This window comes from Lissotriton vulgaris, chromosome 1_1, assembly GCF_964263255.1.
Source record: "Lissotriton vulgaris chromosome 1_1, aLisVul1.2, whole genome shotgun sequence".
Classification (NCBI taxonomy): Eukaryota; Metazoa; Chordata; class Amphibia; order Caudata; family Salamandridae; genus Lissotriton; species Lissotriton vulgaris.
This window is the reverse complement of record NC_141685.1, coordinates 896158075-896164074: the sequence shown is the minus strand read 5'-3', so window position 1 is coordinate 896164074 and position 6000 is coordinate 896158075. Positions and strand designations below refer to the sequence as shown.

Sequence of the window (6000 nt, the reverse complement as noted above, 5' to 3'; positions counted from 1 at the left end):
TAAGATGTTATCTGTGTCAACCTTTTCCGAGAATGCTGATGCGTTAGGGATTTCCTTGTGTTTCTTAATAGCATTGGTGACTGCACACTTCTTTGTCAATTCTGTGAACATGAAAACTGCTTCATAAACAGACGATATCTTTGTTTAGTCATTAGTGTTAAGTGTGTCTGAAACTACAGTGCCCTTCTGTTTTTCTTTCTTCAGGCTCTACAGAGTTTTGTGTGTTGTTCTTTTGAGCGACAATTATTCCAGAGGTTTCAGGTTCACTTGTTTTGTCCTGCAGTGAGTTAACAGCTTTAGAGACTTCATGTTTATTTGCTATGTCCTGCTGTGCGTCAACTGCTTCAGAGACGTCAGCCTCATTTGTTATGTTTCAGTAGATCTTGGACCTGCCCGGCCTCGCCCAAAATGGCGCCGGTATAAATGGGACTCGTAACTCCTTGTTGTGTACTGGTTGCCCAACCTTGATATCATGAGATACGTATGCAGTTTTGAAGCACATGGCGGAGGCTCGTCTGCTGTAGTGGGGCACCCCTTTATCGTTTCAGTTGCCATTCCGCCCGCTTTTGCTACACTGTGCCTTTTCCGCCATTCAGCTGTTTACCGCCCGCTCTTACGGCTACAGCGTCTCGCTCACCATGTAGTTGAGTTGCTCCCACTCTTGCGGTGCAGCGATAGGCGGCTGCCACAGGACTCTTAAAATGGCGGCCGGCTCTTCGGATTTGGGCCTGGTCCAGTAAAATGGCCCTGGGACACCTTGGAACTCGAACGCTTGTCTGCCAGGGCTTGGGTCCTATTCTCGAAAGCGTCCCCTCAGCCTTGAAGATTCTACAAAAGTCTTGGGGATCTCGACTCCCGCAGGCTTCCGGTGGGGAGCGGCTGCCATGATTGCTTGCGGAATGGCCACGACGGAGCTACGAGATGGTGGTGCTCTCATGGTGACGCCAGCTTCAGCATGAAACATCCAGAAACAAGGTGGGGCTTTCATCGTTTGGGAAAAAAAAATGTTTTAATCCAATGAAAAGTGTTATTTTTAGGTCACATGACCTAGTCTTACATCATTAGGAAAACAAAAGTAAAATGAACCAATGAAAAGTTTTATTAACAAGTCACATGACCTGTTATGCTTACGTTACGCGCTGCGCGGCGCGCTCTGGATCGTTTCCGGGAAGCTGCGCCTTGCGCACCGGAGCACTTCCGGGTGCGCTAACGCGGCGCGTCATATGACGCATTACGCGACAACGCAGGTCCAGAATATAGTCAAAATATCTCCACCAACCAGCGGTCAAAGTACAACCGTTTTCAGCAGTCCAAAAAGTTCTGTTAAATCGCAAGAGCGGGAGCAACTCAACTACATGGTGAGCGAGACGCTGTAGTCGCAAGAGCGGGCGTTAAACAGCTGAATGGCGGAAGAGGCACAGAGTAGCAAAAGCGGGAGAAATGGCAACTAAACGGGAAAGGGGCGCCCCACTACAGCGTGTCTTCAGGTTAAACGGATTGTGGGACAAGGTCCAGAATGGAAGAGTCATCAAAAGGCAAAAAAATCCGCCGGACCCCGGGAGCCGGCCGCCTATGTCGGGGGCGATCTCAGGCCACACCAGGGCAACACGACTTGGGGAGGGGGCGGAGTCGATCTGTCTTGCAGCCATCATGGTGTGGAGCTTAGTTCATCTCACTATTTTCGTATTTCTCATGAAGGGTTGTTCCTAATGTTTGTATTTTAGCGAGGTCAAAAAGAGATCCAAATAGTGGTCTACTGATTTTGCTCGATTACTTTTATTTTTTTACACGATTTTTCACTATCTGCAAAGACTAAACAGAGTATTGCGACTTTGTGCTTGTTTGTAAATAGAGAATGATCCAAAGAGAACTAATTCTAAAACAGTAAATGCTTGGATAACAATCAATGAAATGGAGAGACAAGCAGGTACGACGGATTACAACGGGGGTAAAGGTCTGCGTTAACTACCCTTCACTATCTGCAAAGAGAGAGTACTACTAAGAGAAAAGAGGGGGGGGGGGGGGGGCAGCGTTCGAAGCACATCAGCGTGCATAAACACGAAAACGTTTTTACCTATCACGTACTTGACATTTGACAGCTTTTGATATTTGCTATTAAAAAACCATTGAAATTCACAGAAAAAAACATAGGTTATAGTCCATATATAGTTAGGAATTTGCATTTACAAAACCTTGAAAATTCACTGAAAAAACCATAGGTTATAGACCATATATAGTTAGGAATTTGCATTTACAAAACCTTATTTTACTCGCATAAAACCATTGAAGTTCCATATATAGTTAGATGCGCTAACTATATATCGCGCACCCGCAATCCACTGCTGATGATGTCACATATTACATCATTCATGACATGGTTATTGACATCACTGATGACATCACTGATGACATCTCAAATGACATCACTGATAAAATCACTGATAACATCTCATTTGACATTACTGATCACATCACTGATGATATCATTCATGTGATAATACCATGAACCTCTTCAGACTCTAATATAGCCTTAGATACAATCAGTGTAAACAGACAGTCACAGACTGTCACTCATCCATGGAGTTACTCACACACCTAGTCAGTCATGCAAACAATCAATCAGACTTCCATTTCCTCAACTATACAGTTATACACACCTTATTTATTCAAACATATACTAACACATATTTACTCTGTTATACAATCCCTGATACAAGTTCACAATGATCCATACAGACACTCACACATTCACTGGCTCTTATGCACACTTATTTATATATGTCAACTCTCACATGTACTGTGTTTTACATATGTACTTACTTTGACATGTAGCACTGAGATATTCATTCACTCACTAATACACTAATGCACACAGTCATCCGCCCATACAGCTGTTTCCACATGCAGTTTTGAACCCATACATATAGTGAATCAACTACTCACACATCTATGTACAGAGTCACACACCTCCCAGCTACCCATACACACTCACTCAGTGTCCCATACAAATACTTGGACAACCAATCAATAACCCATACAGTTATTCATATAGTACAGTTATTCATATAGCTACTGATCAACACATGCAGCAGTTTGTAGAACAACAGATATAATGATGCACAAATTAAGATAGTTTAGTCACTAACCCATGCACTCATTAAGACACATTTAATCATTCTCTCATACAGTCAGTTATGCACCTACTAAATCCTTTTTCCAGACAGTTATACATCCACTCATTCTTCAATATGTAAGTCACATTTTAACTTTACAGAAACATACAGTCACTGGATGTTGTCATCAGTGATGTCATTTGAGATGTCATCAGTGATGTCATCAGTGATGTCACTAACCATGTCATGAATGATGTAATATGTGACATCATCAGCAGTGGATTGCGGGTGCGCGATATATAGTTAGCGCATCTAACTATATATGGAATTTCAATGGTTTTATGCGAGTAAAATAAGGTTTTGTAAATGCAAATTCCTAACTATATATGGTCTATAACCTATGGTTTTTTCAGTGAATTTTCAAGGTTTTGTAAATGTAAATTCCTAACTATATATGGACTATAACCTATGGTTTTTTCTGTGATATATATATATATGATCAAGCCACTGAGGTGGTGAAACGCGTAATGGCCGACAAAGAATAAACTGAAGTTTTTGCACTGATACTGGGTCCGTGTCTGCTTACCAAGGAGATGAAAGGTGGTGTGTTGCAGCAACCTTGATATATATATATATATATATATATATATATATATATATATATATATATATATATATATATATATATATATATATATATATATATATATAAATTAGACTTCCACTGTAATATGTTGATATTTTTGTCACTGTATTTTTGTTGAACATGATGTTTTTGTACTTTATATTATAAGTATGTAAAGTCAATATTTTTGTGGTTGATGTTTGAAACATGGTATATTTGCACCACAATATTTTGAGGAAGATATTTTGTCATACAACCGTGAGAGCACCTCAGTCAATAAAGTTCTTACCTGTAGAGTCTGCTCTGTATCTATATCCCAGCAACATAGGACATTCAGAACATGTGGAAGCATCCCTGCCACTAAAGGACATAACATGTGGTAGCATCCCTGTCACTAGGACATAACATGTGGACAGATCCCTGCCCCTAAAAGCGCAACCTGTATCAGTATCTCTGTCACTTGGTTCATAACCCATCAGCCTCCCTGTCACCAAGGAGATAACCTATATAGGTATCTCTGTCATTATAGGGTTACTCTACGCCAGGATTTATCCCAAGGGGGGAACATCCTTTTCAACGCAACTTTTACAACGCATGCCTTTACATCGCAAGCCTTACAACGCATGCCATTACAACGCATTGCGCTGGGGGGCGCTCTAGGATAGGGAATAGATTTAATTTACTATCCAACACCTTCCCTACTATCCACGGGGACTGAAGTTGGAATAGTAAATTAAACTATTCACTATCCAGCATCCCTCAACACTATGCGTTGTAACAGCATGCGTTGTAAAACCTGCGATGTAAAAGCATGAGATGTAAAAGCATGTGTTGTAATGTCATACATCCATCCCAAGGGCATAAACTGTAACAGAATACTTGTCACTAAGGTCCCCGAAGATAGGTGTGTAATCCCTGTTGATAATTTTGCTACAGCTCCCAGCATCACGGCCACTATAATGCTCCTTTCTAACAGCATACCTGTTGCTAAGGATGTAACCTGTATCCTCCTCTTTGTATCTTAACCTGGTTAACAGCATCCTAATCGCTAAATCAATAACCGAGGTGACATATTCCGTGTAGCCAAACCAATGCCCCCCGATGTTTGCATCCTCAGTACTAAGTACATAATCAGAGTGTTCCTCTCGCTAAGCAACTAACTCGGGTAATATCATTCATTCTGACTGTAGAAGCTGCCTGAGTACCAGCAGCAACCGTCTTTAAGCCCTTACTCAGGTAACTGCATCCCAAATTCAAAGCTTCCTCGTTGCTAAGCATGTAACCGGGATGGCAGCGTCGTCATTAAACCTATATCCAAGACGCCACCTTCCCCGTTGTTTAACCTGTACTTGGAATACCAGCATCCCTTGACGTTAAAACCTGTAACCAGGATGCCAGCATCCCTGTCGCTAATATTGTAATCTGGGTACCAACATCCTCGTCGCCAAGCCCGTAACCGGGATACCAGCATCCCTGTCACTAAGCATTTAACTGTGGTACCAGCCTCCATCTAAAGGCTGTGCAAGAATCAGGCCCCCTCCCCTTTGCCCTCCCCTCTACTCCCCCTCCCACCCTTACGCCCATCCCGCCCACCAGCAGCGGTTAGCGCTGCACCGGCAATCGCTCGGCAGAAAACAAGGGGCATTTTTTAAAAAAACCTTTTTCATTTTTAAGCCCCACGATCAGAAAATTCTATTCTATGCCCAATACACCCCTTTGCGCCTCGATTTTCCTTTCTATATTTTTTTCGCTTCCGCCGACTGCGCTTCTTCTCCTCGTCCTTCCCGGCCGCCACCTGAAGGAGCGTCGACATCAAGCCGCGAGAGGGGCGACCGGGGAATTTTGTTTTTTTTAAACATTTTTTCCACACCCCAACCCCTCAATCCTTACCACGGCAAGCCTCCCGGCTGCCCCCCGCCCCTCCCGAGAAGGGACGGAAGGTGGCGTCTATTTTGGGGTTGGGGGCAGGTGACAGGGGCTGACCAGGAATCCGCGTTGGCGGGAAAGGGTGGGCCGGAGACCACTCGGCCGATATGACGCTTGGATGGAATAAATTGAAATTAGGACGGCAGACAGTGGTATGTACAACCCCAATTCCCACCAGCCCCCTTCATCCTCATCCTCTCTACCCGTTGCATTTATTGTGCATTTGCTACATCAATATATACCATTTCATATGTAGTCATGGTTTATCTCAGTTGCCGTTCGATGTATGTATATATATATATATATATATATATATATATATATATATATATATAT

At 42.8% G+C, this 6000-nt stretch overlaps 1 protein-coding gene across 1 annotated transcript in view; it reads left to right on the top strand.

The window, feature by feature from the left end:
• Positions 1-5358: 5358 nt before the first annotated feature.
• GRIN2B (glutamate ionotropic receptor NMDA type subunit 2B) overlaps positions 5359-6000 on the top strand; it is a 516540-nt gene continuing 515898 nt past the window's right edge. The window contains exon 1 of the mRNA XM_086958937.1: positions 5359-5816. The gene's annotated coding sequence lies outside the window, so the exon portion shown is untranslated. The remainder of the gene's footprint in view (positions 5817-6000) is intronic.